The 17,148-nt window shown below is 49.3% G+C and overlaps 1 long non-coding RNA gene across 1 annotated transcript; it reads left to right on the forward strand.

Annotated features, from left to right (window-relative positions):
- The first annotated feature begins 10,352 nt into the window (after positions 1-10,352).
- Positions 10,353-11,020, forward strand: LOC118476135 (uncharacterized). Its single transcript, XR_004855496.1, has 3 exons — positions 10,353-10,417; positions 10,516-10,560; positions 10,913-11,020. It is a non-coding gene; the product is annotated as an uncharacterized lncRNA (long non-coding RNA).
- The last annotated feature ends 6,128 nt before the right edge of the window (positions 11,021-17,148 follow it).

The raw sequence follows: 17,148 nt of genomic DNA on the forward strand, positions 1-17,148 counted from the left end.
AAGCCATCGCCATCCTGCTAGCTCTGCTTCAGGTGTCATGCGCCGCAGCCCGGCGGCACGGCAAACCAGCTCATGGCGACCACGACGGCAACGGCACCCCTGCTGTGATGACGGTAAACGGTTTCGAGCGAGGTGAGGATGGCGGCGGCGCAGCATCGTGTGATGGCAGTTTCCACAGCGATGACAAGCTGATCGTGGCGCTGTCCTCGCGGTGGTACGCGGGAGGGAAGAGGTGCGGTGAGGCTATCCGCATCACAGCGGAGAGCGGGCGGAACCGTGAGGGCACGGGTCGTGGACGAGTGCGACTCCCATGGAGGATGCCGCAACAACATCGTGGATTCCTCCCGAGCCGTTTGGAAGGCGCTCAGGCTCGATACGGATGTCGGCGAGGTCCACGTCACGTGGTACGACGCCTGAACACGCTACACACCGAGTTGGATGGCCGCCCGACCACGGAGAAATTGGGAACCACGGCGCGCGGTTCTGTCCTACCAATTGTTATCACTACACTCTCCACGTACTTGATAGTGGAAAGGTCGATACGATCGAATAAAACTTCCCTTCCACAACAAATTGTTGCTTGGTATATGTGCTTTATTTCCACCCAGATAAATAAGTCTAGATAGATGGCAATGAACTCCATTTTTTATAGACAACCAAATTGTATGCACGACATGACCATGTTTAGATATGGAAATATTAGACCCTGTCACGCTCCATAGATTCTGCGGGCTCACTGGCAAACCCACATCTCAACAAATTAATGTTATAGCCATGTTCAGGTCGAACATTAACGTGTTCAAGACATGCCAAACAATAACTACTAAAAGTCACCAATAATCCAATTAGCAAATGCATCGTCTATACATAGACATCCACGATCCATACACAAATTGGTTTTGTCTGCTTCCTCTCCCTGTGCTCGCGCTCGCTACGTCTGTTGCCTAGCTCCCGCCTACGCACCATCCGCCGCTGTCCACGCACCCCCTAGTCACGATGAGTTTTTATGCACTATTAACTTAATTGGTAAATGTTGAATATGATTTGTCAGGGAAAAGATCAAGGGCCCTTGGGGTCCACCGGTCAAAGAGATCGCACGAGATAAGAACCTCCGAACTACTAGGGGCCACCCATTTTGTCATGGTTTTGCAAGACCTTTCACCTCTTTCAGGGAGGTGTGGTAGGATTGACTACGAGATGTTTACAAATGATCTCTCGTGTGTATTAGACTACGATAGAATATCTGGTGGCAATCTCTCGTAATATCTCTCCACCACGGTCCTCACATGTAGGCCCTCTAGGGCATCCTAGTCAAGGCCTAGTCAAGCAAAATGGGGGCCAAAGAGCCTCCTTCTGATCCTATCTGCCATAGCTAATGTCCACACAGTTTTAAATTTGGATCTAAAATGAATTAGATATGGATTTTATTCATTTACAACTTTGAGGTATTATGGATAGTTCTTGATGAATTTATAAGGAGTATACGCGTGACCAGTAATATGAAGGTAAAATACAGGAGACATAAGATTTATGTTGGTCCGAGCTCTTCGAAAAGATAATACTCCAAGTCCAGTTCGTTGGTCCCCTATCTTGAGGGACGCCTCCTCATCCTTTTATAACCCCAGAAAGGACATCATGTTCGCTTGACTTTAATTTGTACCGGCTTCTACTGCTTCTATAGTATTTTGTCTATATGGATTGCATCTGCAGTAGTCTGAATAGCTGGCTTTAATTCGAAGCAAACAACCTGGGGGTTTGTTAATTACAGGATAAAACATATATATACATAGTTTATGTATTAGGAGCCCTGGGCTCTCTTTAGTTGGAGAAAGCCCTGACCACTCATTCGTCACCCAATATTGTCAGTAAACCTTTTACGCTTTTTTGTAAATAAGTTTATGCTTATTTCGTCCTAACATTATCATATAAATCGTCTACTCTATCCAACTGTTGGAGACTTGTTCTCAAATGCTATGAGTTAAGAACAAGACAACATAGAAAGATGTTAATCGTTAAGGTCCTTCGTCCTCCGAAGCATTATTTCCCTTAGGATATAATGGTTTACGGACGAAAGTTATGAAGGACGTACCTTCATAAATTTATTAAACAATGACGGAGAATGGAATATAAAGGATATAAAAGACAACATTAATAATTATGTATTATTATTATTAAGTATAAACAGAAATACCGTTGAATTACAAGTGTACCTTCAATCGGAATGAGTTGACAATACAAGCGTGACGCAAAAAGCGAATGCCAAGTCAGCGTGAACGGTACGGGAGTACTGTTCACCTATTTATAGACACGGGACGCAGCCCGTACAAAATTACATTAATGCCCTTTACACTTGATAATAAACATATAGTACTCTGTCGAGGTCTTAATAGCCTTTTCATCCTTAAGTCGGTTTCAACTGCTGCTGTCTCGCCGAAGCTTTCCTGCTTGCACCTTCGGCGCTTCACCAACCTTCGTATTATTCTGGTCTACAGTGATGCCTGACTCGAGTCCGAAGATACCTGTTCACACATTATACTCCAGAAACACTATTAAATCCTGTTTTTGAGGACCTTCGGATGCCGAAGGTCCCCAACAGTAGCCCCTCGCAATATTAATTTGTTCAAAATAATAAATTTAGATTGCGATCTGGACGAAGGCTTTGCGCCGAAGGTCCGAAAAAACACCTTCCCTTTGCTAGAATAGCAATATTCACTGACAAGCGGGGTCTTTCAATTTTCAACGCACTTGGCGTATAAATAGGGCCATACCGCAAACGCATTTGACACGCTCTCAGGCCAACTGCTTCCGCTTACTCAAGTTTTAGCTCTTGCGCACTACGATTTGCTTAAGCTTTTAGTTTTGAAGCCTCGGCTTTGAAAATAGTTTTTAGTGTCTCCGAAGATGTCCGGCTGCTGCTGAGACGAAACTAAGCCTCGACGAAGAGAAAAATTTGGGGTTTCTTATAGCGATGTCAAAGACCAACACATAAAAATCACCAAGGAGATTCTGGAAGGTTTGTCTGAGGATACTGGTGATAGTGACAGATATGATGTGGACAGTGGTGGGGAAGACTCCGAAGATCGCCCCTGGCGACCAAGTCATGCGGTTTTCGGCAAATCAGCTATCAAAGAAAACCATCTTGCCAATATGAGGGGAAGATATTTCCGGGATCTGTCCATTGTGAGGGCGGACGAAGGGGAAAGGACTTGTCCACACCCTGAAGAGAATGAAGTTGTGGTGTACCGAAGCTTTTTGAAAGCTGGATTGCGATTCCCCTTGAGCAGCTTCGTCGTGGAGGTGCTAAAAATCTTCGAAGTTTATCTGCACCAACTAACCCCCGAGGCAATCATAAGGCTGAATATCTTCGTTTGGGCCGTGAGAAGCCAAGGTCTGAAGCCTGACGCAAAAAGCTTCTGCAATATTCACGAATTATCATATGAAACAAAACCTTGGGGTAAGGAACAGTACCATAATAATTTTGGCTGCTATAGCTTCGTTTCCCGGTCCGGGTCAAGCTGCCCCGTGCCAACCTTTCGGAAGAGATGGCCCGGAGATTGGATGACAGAGTGGTTTTATGTGAAGAATGATCTGACAGTACGAGAAGATATCAAGGGTATAATCATGCGCCCTATTTGGCAAAGCTTCGGCCTTCGGAGGCCGAAGGTTGAAATGAATGACGCTGCCGAAGAATGCCAGAGGGCCTTCGGCGTTATCTGTTCTTTTATTGGAACGAGAGACTTAGTACAAGAGCACATTGCCTTCAGGGTATGGCCGCTCGCAGAGAAATGGGAAATGCCACAAGAAACCGTAAAAGAGGCCGACGAAGGTGGACTTATCAGGTTGAAGTACACTTTTAAATTTGGGGATAAGTTGTTGAGCCAGATGATGACTGGTTAAAAAGTATTGAAAATTTAAGTGATGAACTGCTTGGGGCTTATTCGAAGGCCGAAGACACTGCGATGTCAGCAGCCTTCGGAGGCCGAAAAAAGAAGAGGCTGAATCAGGTATTTGATGCAATCGGGTTTGTCTACCCTGACTATTGCTATCCCATTCGAAGGCAGAAGAGGAAAAACACAACCTCTGCAAAAGAAGAAGCTGCAACTGCTCCTAGCGAGCCAGAACCGAAAAGAAAGAAGTTAAAGGTCCTTACACATCGGCCGCGGTATATTGAACCAGCTTCGGTGCCTGAGTTTACCGGAGAAACTTCTTTGGCCACCGAAGCTAAAAAACCAATCGAGCCAACCTTGTTGCCAGAAGTCGCAGAAACGGCCGAAGTGCCAACAAAGATAGAATTAGAGCAATCAAAAATTTTGTTATCAGAAACGAAGGAGAAGGCCGAAGCGCCGTTCTTAGAAAAAATGGAAGAGGTAAAAGTAGCAACTGAGGGATCCAAAACATCAGAAGTTTTGAGTCCTGCAGCAAACATTGAGACAGTAAAAAATCCAAAAGTGCCAGCAGTGACTCCAAAAAGAAAGAGAATGGCTAATGTGCTAGATGTACTGGAAACGATCAAATCTTCAAGCACACCTCCAAAGAAGGCTGCTATCATTCCTGAAACAACAACTGAAATTTCTGGTACCGAAGCTCCAGAGCAAAAAACTGAAGCCGAAGCTGGGCCTTCAGAGCCCGCAAAGATAAAATCCTTGAAGAGTGAGGTAGAAAAAATAACAAAGCCAACTTTTGTTGAAGAAATCGGTGTCATTGCCCCCGAAGCATCCCCCAAAATCCGTGATTATATTGTTCATCATGCTTCGGGGAGAAAATTATCAGAAAAGAAGAGCAAGAGGCCCAGCACTATGCCCGAAAACTAAAGTATCCAAAGGGGGCATTAATATTCAATGGCAGTGGAGAAGAAGACTTTTTGTATTGTCTCCCTGACAGCAAGGAGATTTCTGTCTGTCGGGAGATGAGCAAGAGCTTCGGATTCCCAACCTTAGAAGACGGGCTCTCGGTGCTGTCGAAGAATGATCTGGCCGACAGCCTGGCTTACAATAGCTTAAAGGTGCGACAAATGCAATCCTTGTATTTTTTGTTGAGTCAAAAAATTTTTTGTTTGATTAATCCCACTGACACACACATATTTCTCTGCGCAGGGCCTGATACTTAGCAATGCCCTCAGGGCGCAGAAAGATGCTGAAGACGAAGGGTGTTCTATAGCCCTGAGCAACCTTCGTTCCGAAGTTATTGAACTGAGGAACGAAGGTCTTGAAAAAGATAAAATATTACACTCATTGATAAATAAAATAAAGGAAGACGAAGCTGCTTTCAAAGGTCAAGCTGAAGTTCAAAAACGCGAAATTGAAGATCTTCGGAAACAACTGGCCAGAGCTAAGGAAGAACGCATGCTTGAAGAAACAAGGCGAGAACTCAGCGACCAATGGGCAGATCACCTAGAAGTAACTGTTGAAGAGCTTCGTTCGTCCAAAAAGAGATGCTACAATAAATCTATAGAGTGTGTTAAGAAGTTAAAAACTAGCTTCGCCAGAGTCGGCGCCTTCTCAAGCGAAGAAAACTTTACGAGAGGCAATCCCGAAGGTCCCATCGAGTGGATCGACCACGAAGCTGAAGCCTTCGAAGAAATTTTAAATAGCCGTGGAGATATATGCGCCTTCTCTGGCGCCAGAGGACTTGCCACCATCTTAGAGAAGAAAGGCTGTGAACATGTAAAAATTTTAGCACAATCCGAAGCTGCTTTGTCTTTTGAAGATGCAAGAGATCCTTCGGCCGAAGCTAGTATAATTGGTGGAAAATTTTTTACCGATATTTGGGATAATGGTGGCCGAGAAATGGCCGGGGAAATTATTAGAAGAAGTGAAAAGGGAATTCATGATGCTAGAGAAGTAGCTGAGGCTGCTGAAAGGAGCGCAGAGGCCGAAGGTCAATTAGGTATTAACTGATAGTTTTATTGTGTTGTACTCTTAGGCTTTAAGATTTGTTTGCAATTTGTAATAGCACTGTATCTGTATCCTATCTTACTTCAGATCCTACTAAAGCGTCTTCGGGCCCTCAGCCGAAAGGAGACGACGAAATTAAAAAGATGGCTGAAGATATTATGGACGAAGTCGTCAATCGGCTCCTGAACGAGGCTGCCGAAGTCGTTTTGAGAGAAGATTAAGTATTTTTGTAAAAAACTTCGGAAATGTAATATACTGTAACATTTGGTAACCACAAATGTAATATACCTATTTTTGTTAATCAATTCTTTACGATGCATGAAACTTTACACGTACCGCTTTTGAGTCTTTGACGAAAAAACACCTTCCCTTCTTTTCATGTGTCGTGAAGAAGAATTTTTCATTGTCACAACAATACCCAATGTTCTGATGAATAATATCCAGGCTTCGTAAAATATTTTCCGAAACTACCTTTCCGAAGATCAATGATGTATCTTTTTGTGACTGATTTCTCTCTTTTTTCAAAACGCTCTTCCGTAGATTGACAATGTGTCCACCTCTTGTGCCATGTGCAAAATGATGTATGATGCTTATGCTATGCGAAATGATGCGATGATGTTATGTTATGTGAGATGATGTTTACTCCGAAGATACATACGCATCCCTGCAATAGAACACAATCTTTTATAAGCCTCCCTTAGGAGCTTCTTCGCCTTTTACTTCAGCGGAATCAGCGTTTATTTTTCGCTGTAAGCCTCCCTTAGGAGCTTCTTCGCCTTTTACTTTCAGCGGTATTCGCGTTGACTTTTCGCGCTTCGCCTTTTACTTAGGCGGTATCAGCGTTGACTTTTCGCTGTATGCTCTGCATTCCCTTTGGAACGACTTTGGAGCAGAAAACTTACACTGCGCTCCCTTTGGAACGACGTTTTGTGACTTCGGTAAACTTACTCTGCGTTCCTTAGAACGACTTTTTGTTGCTTCGAAGGATTTTCGATAGTTCGAAGGTCGTCTTTGTCATCACGTCTTTGAATTTTAATCAATATATGCCTGTGAAGAAGGTATATTTTCCTTGTAGGAATCAACGAAACTAATTACATGAAACCTAAACAATGTCCTTTATTACAGAAAATAAAACTGAATGAAAAAGATTGCTATTAAGGTAGGATATTCGTCAATAGATGTGCTTTGACTCTGGCACAGTGCTATTGACTGTACGAGCTTCGGACTGCTCTCTGAAGTCCCTCTGGTGTGGAGCATACTGGCTCCCTTCTGGCTGCTGGCCTTGTTGCAACGGAGGTGGAGGCGGAGGCTGTTGCCAGGAAGCTTGAGGCTGACTTGCCGAAGCGACAGAAACTGCAGGATGATTGCCCACATATTCTGGGATGTAGGGCGAATGATACGAAGCTGTATGCATGACCTGCTTCGGCTGAGCTTGTTGTGCTGCTGCTTCAGCTATTTCCTTTTGCTTCTGAATAGTAACATGGCACATCCTGGTAGTATGGCCTTTGTTCTCACCGCAGAATAAGCAAAAGATTCTTCTTGGTTGATCGCCAAATCTTCCTCCAAAGCCCCTTGCGCCTCTGCCTCTTGGAGCTGGTGGTCGGAAGGAGCTTTGCTGTTGCCCCGAAGCCTGTGAGGAACATTGTGGCCTTTGTTGTTGGCTTCCTCTATCATCATTTTGTGTAGAGTTGTGAATTGACCTGACGTGTCTTGGGTAAAACCTCCCTCCGAAGCCCCTGGTCATTTCAGAAAACCTGAAAGCCTCCTCCCTTCTTTGGCGAAAATCATTATCGGCCCGAATGTACTCATCCATCTTCTGGAGCAGCTTCTCCAAAGTTTGAGGAGGCTTCCGAGCGAAGTACTGAGCTGACGGTCCTGGCCGAAGCCCCTTGATCATGGCCTCAATGACAATTTCATTGGGCACCGTTGGTGCCTGTGCCCTTAAACGCAAGAACCTTCGGACATACGCCTGAAGGTATTCTTCGTGATCTTGGGTGCACTGGAACAGAGCCTGAGCAGTGACCGGCTTCGTCTGAAATCCTTGGAAGCTAGTTAACAACAAGTCCTTCAGCTTCTGCCATGAAGTGATCGTTCCTGGTCGAAGGGAGGAATACCAGGTTTGAGCCACACTCCTGACAGCCATAACGAAAGATTTGGCCATGACTGAAGCATTGCCACCATACGAAGATACTGTTGCTTCGTAACTCATCAAAAACTGCTTCGGGTCTGAGTGGCCATCGAATACAGGAAGCTGGGGCGGCTTGTAGGACGGAGGCCAAGGTGTAGCCTGCAGCTCAGCGGACAGAGGAGAAGCATCATCAAAAACAAAATTCCCATGATGGAAATTGTCATACCAGTCGTCTTCGTTGGGAAAACCCTCCTGATGAAGATCTTGGTGTTGAGGCCTTCGGTGCTGCTCATCCTGGGTAAGATGACGAACTTCTTCAGAGGCTTCGTCTATCTGCCTCTGCAGTTCAGCCAGCCTGGCCATCTTTTCTTTCTTCCTCTATACTTGTTGATGAAGTATCTCCATATCTCTGATTTCTTGATCTATCTCGTCCTCTGGTGGTGTCAGACTGACAGCCTTCCTTTTCTGGCTTCGGGCCTCCCGCAGGGAGACTGTCTCCTGATTGTGGTCCAGTGGTTGCAGGGCTGTAGTTCCAGTCGCTGAAGCCTTCTTCGGCGCCATGACGAAGGTTTATGATCGCCGAAGATGTTCAAAAAGCTGAGAGTGGAAGTGAGTTCACCGGAGGTGGGCGCCAATGTTGGAGACTTGTTCTCAAATGCTATGAGTTAAGAACAAGGCAACATAGAAAGATGTTAATCGTTAAGGTCCTTCGTCCTCCGAAGCATTATTTCCCTTAGGATATAATGGTTTACGGACGAAGGTTATGAAGGACGTACCTTCATAAATTTATTAAACAATGACGGAGAATGGAATATAAAGGATATAAAAGACAACATTAATAATTATGTATTATTATTATTAAGTATAAACAGAAATACCGCTGAATTACAAGTGTACCTTCAATCGGAATGAGTTGACAATACAAGCGTGACGCAAAAAGCGAATGCCAAGTCAGCGTGAACGGTACGGGAGTACTGTTCACCTATTTATAGACACGGGACGCAGCCCGTACAAAATTACATTAATGCCCTTTACACTTGATAATAAACATATAGTACTCTGTCGAGGTCTTAATAGCCTTTTCATCCTTAAGTCGGTTTCAACTGCTGCTGTCTCGCCGAAGCTTTCCTGCTTGCACCTTCGGCGCTTCACCAACCTTCGTATTATTCTGGTCTACAGTGATGCCTGACTCGAGTCCGAAGATACCTGTTCACACATTATACTCCAGAAACACTATTAAATCCTGTTTTTGAGGACCTTCGGATGCCGAAGGTCCCCAACACCAACCTTCCCATACGGCTGCTGTGTGCGAGATAACTAGGGTTTCAGTGGCAGCGGTTGCACGACCCTGCCCAGATCCAGAAGAGAGAGAGAGAGAGATGGTGGGGCTGCAGTACGATCTCGTCGGGAACCCATTGGACGCGGTTCGCGCCACCTTCGAGAGGACGGCCGCTGCCGCTGCGGTGGAGTCTGGAGGAGCCGACCCTCTGGCGGCGTTCCGTGGCAAAGACTGGGGTGCCGGCGACCTCTTCCGCTCCTTCCTCCTCGAGCAAGACTGTCTTGGCAAGGTGAAGGATCAGTCCTTGTCCTTTCTGTTTTCCCCGGTACTTGACACTGATTTGCCTATGGATCTGGCCATTGGGGGTGGCGATTCAAGATATAAATTGACTAGTAGTTGCAGAAATCGTGTCCCATTTAATTTGGATGCATCAATAATCTGCACAAACAAGAACATGTGTTAGGGTTTTCGTATTCTGGGGACTTGGGGAGGAGTAAAGGGTCTCCCTTCTGGTGTACACATTTTCTTATCGTTTTTTGTAAGTGAGGCTTCTAATGCCAAAGCAAAATCAATTCCAGGTTCAGGTGTTGGATTCGTCAAATCTTGGATTGATCAAACCAGACACCCTGGTCCGGTATCGGGGAATGGTTCAGGATATGCTTGGGAATGAGTACTACATTGGCGCTTTCAAGATACTGGACCAAGGCTCATAAGCTATTGTGGAAACTGCCACTAGTGCCTGCTAAGATTTTGCACTGTATCATGTGTAGGGTGGGTCAACTTGGAGGACAAACAAGTACACTGACTTCTCACCGTACTCAATGTCGCATCCTTGTGATTCACATATTTGGGAGCGCCATCTCTTCCACTGTGTGCCTGTATGTTACTGCTTCCATGGCATTTGTTCTCCATTCCGTAACCCTAAGTTTTTTATCAACAGACCAGCAGATGGAAATGAGAATTCACAAGGATTTGTAACTGGTTTATTGCAGGCACCTGGACAAAACTCTTGGACACTGGAGTCTTCACCAGGACCTGATGTCTACAGGATGTCGAACTGTTTGGCACCTGAATTAAGAGAAAAGGAAGAGAGATGGAGATGACGATGCCATGGATGTATGTTTTCACATGTTTCTGGTAAATTAAATGCAGCTGCTATTCCTAATACTCACTGTTGAAATGTTGACATTTGCTGTATTTCTATCTTTTGACAGGTTTCAGAAAATGGCCATGGCAATTCTTCATTCAGCAAGAAGCCGGTAAGAGTTGACATTTATTTGATTTCAGTCACATTATTAACGGTAAATACTAAATGATCATGTTTGTCTCACGAAGCATATATTCATAATTTCTTATATGTTGATGTGCGTACACCAGAATTTCATAAATGTATATGTATCAGTTTCTTGCTTGTTTTTTTTAATTTGGGAGCTTCATCTAGCAATAACCCTGAATATGATGTCTTGTAATTGCTCCGAATATAGTCAGATATCATAACAAAATAGGATAGTTGATAATCTGATTTAGTTATGCATATCTGCTTATTTTTCTTCTAATGTTGAATTATACGAACTGGCTATTAATCTGATTTAATATCTATTCTCTTTGCAGAAGGAAGGTGATGTTCATGTCTCTTCCAGTTCAACTGAAGTGGCAGGAACCATTCTAGAGATGAATGGAGGCGATCATCATATACCTGGAAGCTCCTTTTCATGTCTAGTGAAGGTGATGACCTAGAATTTTGTGAATGAAATACAAATTATCAGATTTATTTGGTTTTGGTTCAATTATGTTATTGATGACCGACTCCTTTTATCTCTGTTTCAGTTATGTTAATGATGATTGACTCCTTTATATCTTTGTTGCAGATCTATGACATGCTTGGATCTAAATATTTTACAGCTGGTGCACTGTGACGACTCATGACAACATAAAACCTGTGGTTGCATGCAGGGAGTAGGGAAGCCACTGTTGATCTCTTCTTGAAGTCAGCTGGGTATTTGGACTGTGCAGTTCATCATGTACTCATACATATACCACCTCAAAGACGCCTTATTAATTCTGTTTTTTATTGCATTAATTCGGAGCACTGAACATATGAGTTCACCGTAGAAGTTCAGTGGTAACACTGATGATGACTACGTACTCTTTTATGAAAGCCTTGCCAAAAGAAGATGTCCTTCTCATTGTTTAGTACAAGAATAATTATCTCTTGTATCTTATTGTAAAATCTGAAACATTTGTTCTGTAGATAGTTAGCTTGCATTTTATGCTATAATTACCTCAAATCATGTGGTGCCTTTTTCACCAATTTATGACATCTATTGATAGGTTTTACGCCAATTTACGACATTTATTGATGTGTTTTGTGGCAACCTCATGTGTGGCATTTGTCATTATGAAATAGATCGACGATTTACGCTAAAATTCATACCCATTTACGATGTGCTGTTTTGGTTCATGTTTTAAGTTTAAATCCGCCCGAGCCAGAACTTGTGCATGATCGTACGCGTGCGATTTTCACGCAGTAATTTAGGCCCCATTCATTGTTACGAAACAGATCGATGATTTATGCTATTTTGGTTCACGTTTTACGCTGAAATCTACCAGAGTCAGAACCTGTGTACGACGCGCGAGATTTTCACGCCGTAAGTTCGGGCCCTCATTCGCCGTTTCGAAATAGATATACGATTTACGCTAAAATTCGTAATCATTTAGGTTGTTTTGGTTCATGTTTTATGCTAAAATCTGTCCGAGTCAGAACCCAATCACGATGGGACGCGCGAGATTTTTACGCCACAATTTTCGGGCCGCATTCGCCGTTTCGAAACAGATCTACGATTTACGCTAAAATTTGTAATTATTTACGTTGTTTTGGTTCATGTTTTACGCTAAAATTTGTCCGAGTCAGAACCCCCTTCACGATGGGACGCGTGAGAGTTTTACGCCGTAATTTTCGGCCCGCATTCGCCGTTTTGAAACAGATCTACGATTGACGCTAAAATTCGTAATCATTTACGCTGTTTTAGTTCATGTTTTACGGTAAAATCTATCCGAGTAAGAACCCGTGCCTGATGGAACACACGCTGGTACGGGACGTGGCTATACCTGGCTGGGGCTTCCTGGTACTAATGGAAGGCCAGGGCTTCCATTATATATATACCGGCACTAAAATGCACCCATGTGTATTTTAGTTTGTGGATGCACACACCCCAAAACTCCCTGTCCGACCAGAGCACCTAACACCCCGAGCACGCCTCCCCATAAGAGCACACCCTCGGCCCTCCTGTACGCGCGCCTCCCTGCACCCCGCCGCCGTCGCGCGCCTCCCTGTCCCCGCGCCACCCTCTCCCCTGCCGCCGCCGAGCGCCTCCCTGTCCCCGCGCCGCCGCGCGCCTCTCTGTCAGCGCGCCTCCCTGTCCCCCACCGTCGCGCCTCCCTGACCCACCGACTTCTTCCTCCGATCCTCTAACCCTAGATCCATGGTGTGGTGTGATTGCAACTGCTGGTGTGGTGTGATTGCAACCCCGCATTAGGTGTGATTGCAACTGCTGTATAATTCTACCCAAATATCTGTTAAAAATGTAAACAAAATTGTCGGGGACCATAAATAGGGGTACCCCCAAGGCTCCTAATCTCAGCTGGTAACCCCCATCAGCACAAAGCTGCAAAGGTCTGATGGGTGCGATTAAGTCAAGGCTCGGTCCACTCAAGGGACACGATCTCGCCTCGCCCGAGCCCAGCCTCGGGCAAGGGCAGCCGACCCCGGAGGATTTACGTCTCGCCTGAGGGTCCCCTCAAGCAACGGACACACCTTCGGCTCGCCCGAGGCCCAGCCTTCGCCAAGAAGCAACCTTGGCCAAATCGCCACGCCGACCAACCGTATCGCAGGAGCATTTAATGCAAGGATGGCCTGACACCTCATCCTGACGCGCGCCCTTCAGTCGACAGAGCCGAAGTGACCGTAGTCACTTCGCCGCTCCACTGACCGACCTGACAAGCGGACAGCGCCGCCTGCGCCGCTCCGACTGCTGTGCCACTCGACAGAGTGAGGCTGACAGTAGCCAAGTCCGGCCTCGAGTGCCATAGGAAACTCCGCCCCGCCTGACCCCAGGGCTCGGACTCGGCCTCGGCCCCGGAAGACGACGAACTCTGCCTCGCCCGACCCCAGGGCTCGGACTCGGACTCGGCCCCGGAAGACGACGAACTCCGCCTCGCCCGACCCTAGGGCTCGGACTCGGCCATGGCCTCAGCCGACGGTCTCCGCCTCGCCCGACCCAGGGGCTCGGACTCGACCTCGACCTCGGAAGACAGACTCGACCTCGACCTTGGAGGAGCCTCCGCCTCGCCCGACCCAGGGCTCGGACCGACCACGTCGCAGGAGGGGCCATCATTGCCCTACCCCTAGCTAGCTCTGGCTACGGGGAACAAGACCGGCGTCCCATCTGGCTCGCCCCGGCAAAGCAAATAATGATGGCGCCCCGCGTGCTCCATGACGACGGCGGCTCTCAGCCCCCTTACGGAAGCAAGGAGACGTCAGCAAGGACTCGACAGCCCCGACAGCTGTCCTTCCGCCAGGCTCCAGCGCTCCTCCGACAGCCACGACATCTCATGAACAGGGTGCCAAAACCTCTTCGGCTGCCACGACGGCATGTACTTAGGGCACTAGCTCCTCTCTGCTAGACACGTTAGCACACTGCTACATCTCCCATTGTACACCTGGACCCTCTCCTTACGCCTATAAAAGGAAGGTCCAGGGCCCTCTTACAGAGGGTTGGCCGCGCGGGGAGGACGGGACGGCGCGTGCAGGCCTCTCGCTCCCTCCCACGCGGACGCTTGTAACCCCCTACTGCAAGCGCACCCGACCTAGGCGCGGGACAAACACGAAGGCCGCGGGTTTCCCCTTTTACGCCTGTCTCCCTCCGGTTTTTTCCCCCCTTCGCGCTCTGTCTCGCGCCGACCCATCTGGGCTGGGGCACGCGGCGACAATTTACTCGTCGGTCCAGGGACCCCTCGGGGTCGAAACGCCGACAGTTGGCGCGCCAGGTAGGGGCCTGCTGCGTGTTGACGAACAGCTTCTCGTCAAGCTCCTAATGGGTAGTCTCCAGCAACCTTTCCAGCCCGGGACGGTGCTCCGTTTTGGGAGTCTTGAGTTCATGTCTCTCGACGGCAGCTACGACATGATAGTCCTTCCCCCACCGCGCGACAGAGACAATGGCGGCCGACAACCCACCCGCCAGCGGCGGAATCGACGGCGTCTTCCCCACGTGGCGGAAGAACAACATTCGAGTTTGTCCCGTCGCCTCCCCCGCCGATGGAGGAGGAGGCGGGGCAACCAAGGCCAAGCAGGAGGCGGCACCTCGTCGGTTGTCGAGCGAGTCGACGGCGTCGGCGCCCCAATGGGGGACACGTCGGGCATCGACCTCGCGTCTGAGACGAAGACGAGCGTCGTTTCCCCGCAACACGCCAACTCCAAGAGGACAGACGACGCCAGCACGCTCGCAAAGGACTTGCTGGGCGTTACCCTCGTACCTAAGACGACGGTGCATTCTGCCCCTGACGTGACTTCGTCACCGCCCGTCGACCAAGAGGTACCGACCGATTCCCATCTCGTGCCTTTTGGATTCAGCCTCGACCCACCAAGCGCCTTCGCTTCGGCGGACGCTTTCATAGAGGCGAGTCCAAACCCTCTGGGGTACGATATGCGATCACCCTGGGACCGGCTGACAACCGTCTCGACCTACGGGCCCTCGGGTTCCGAGGAAGATGACGAGCCCGACTTTTGTTGGGATTTCTCCGGACTTGGTAACCCCAGTGCCATGCGGGACTTCATGACCGCATGCGACTACTGCCTTTCCGATTGTTCCGACGGTAGCCGCAGCTTCGGCGACGAGGATTGCGGCCCAAGTCGTGAATGTTTCCACGTCGATCTAGGGGGTCCTGGCGAAGGCAACCATCTTGGTATACCGGAAAACGGTGACCCCCCTAGGCCTGCGCCTCGCGTTGACATCCTTCGGGAGCTAGCTGTGGTCCCAGTCCCTGCGGGGGGTCAGGACTCACAGCTCGAGCAAATCCGCGAGATGCAGGCCAGGCTCGACGAGGGAGCAGGAACACTTGAGCCATTCCACCGGGACATCGGGCAGGAATGGGCAGGCCAACCTCCGGCCGGAGAAGCGCGTCATCTACCCTAGGGAATCCAGCACCGCATCGCCAACGATGTCAGGGCAAGGCCGCCACCGGCTTCCAATGGGGTCGGTCAGAACCTGGCTGCAGCGGCAATACTTCTCCGCGCGATGCCGGAGCCATCAACCACCGAGGGGCGGCGTATCCAGGGAGAGCTCAAGAATCTCCTGGAGGATGCCGCGGTCCGACGGGCCGAAAGCTCTGCCTCCCGAAGGTAGGGGTACCCCTCGGAGCATCGCGCCGCGACTTCCCGATTCATGCGGGAAGCCTCGTTCTACACCGGGCGCACGCGCAACACAGCGCCTACGGCCCCGGGTCGCCTCGGCAACGAGCACCATCACCGCAACCGTCGAGCCCACCTCGACGAGAAGGTGCGCCGAGGCTACCACCCCAGGCGTGGGGGACGCTACGACAGCGGGGAGGATCGGAGTCCCTCGCCCGAACCACCCGGTCCGCAGGCTTTCAGCCGGGCCATATGACGGGCGCCGTTCCCGACCCGGTTCCGAACCCCGACTACTATCACAAAGTACTCAGGGGAGACGAGGCCGGAACTGTGGCTCGCGGACTACCGGCTGGCCTGCCACCTGGGTGGAACGGACGATGACAACCTCATCATCCGCAACCTCCCCCTGTTCCTCTCCGACACCGCTCGAGCCTGGCTGGAGCATCTGCGTCCGGGGCAGATCTCCAACTGGGACGACCTGGTCCAAGCCTTCGCCAACAATTTCCAGGGCACGTACATGCGCCCTGGGAACTCCTGGGATCTCCGAAGCTGCTGCCAGCAGCCGGGAGAGTCTCTCCGGGACTACATCCGGCGATTCTCGAAGCAGCGCACCGAGCTGCCCAACGTCACCGACTCGGATGTCATCGGCGCGTTCCTCGCCGGCACCACCTGTCGCGACCTGGTGAGCAAGCTGGGTCGCAAGACCCCCACCAGGGCGAGCGAGCTGATGGACATCGCCACCAAGTTCGCCTCTGGCCAGGAGGCGGTTGAGGCCATCCTCCGGAAGGACAAGCAGCCCCAGGGCCGCCAGCCGGAAGATGTCCCCGAGGCGTCCACTCAGCGCGGCACCAAGAAGAAAGGCAAGAAGAAGTCGCAAGCGAAACGCGACGCCGCCGACGCGGACCTTGTCGCCGCCGCTGAGTACAAGAACCCTCGGAAACCTCCCGGAGGCGCCAATCTCTTCGACAAGATGCTCAAGGAGTCGTGCCCCTATCATCAGGGGCCCGTCAAGCACACCCTTGAGGAATGCGCCATGCTTCGGTGCCACTTTCACAAGGCCGGGCCACCTGCGGAAGGTGGTAGGGCCCACGACAACGATAAGAAGGAGGATCGCAAGGCAGGAGAGTTCCCCGAGGTTCGTGACTGCTTCATGATCTACGGTGGGCAAGTGGCGAACGCCTCGGCTCGGCACCGCAAGCAAGAGCGTCGGGAGGTCTGCTCGGTAAAGGTGGCGGCGCCAGTCTACCTAGACTGGTCCGACAAGCCCATCACCTTCGACCAGGGCGGCCACCCCGACCCTTGCCGAGTCCGGGGAAATACCCGCTCGTTGTCGACCCCGTCATCGGCAACGTCAGGCTCACCAAGGTCCTCATGGACGGAGGCAGCAGCCTCAACATCATCTACGCCGAGACCCTCGGGCTCCTGCGGATCGATTTGTCCT

This window comes from Zea mays, chromosome 1, assembly GCF_902167145.1.
Source record: "Zea mays cultivar B73 chromosome 1, Zm-B73-REFERENCE-NAM-5.0, whole genome shotgun sequence".
Lineage (NCBI taxonomy): Eukaryota > Viridiplantae > Streptophyta > Magnoliopsida > Poales > Poaceae > Zea > Zea mays.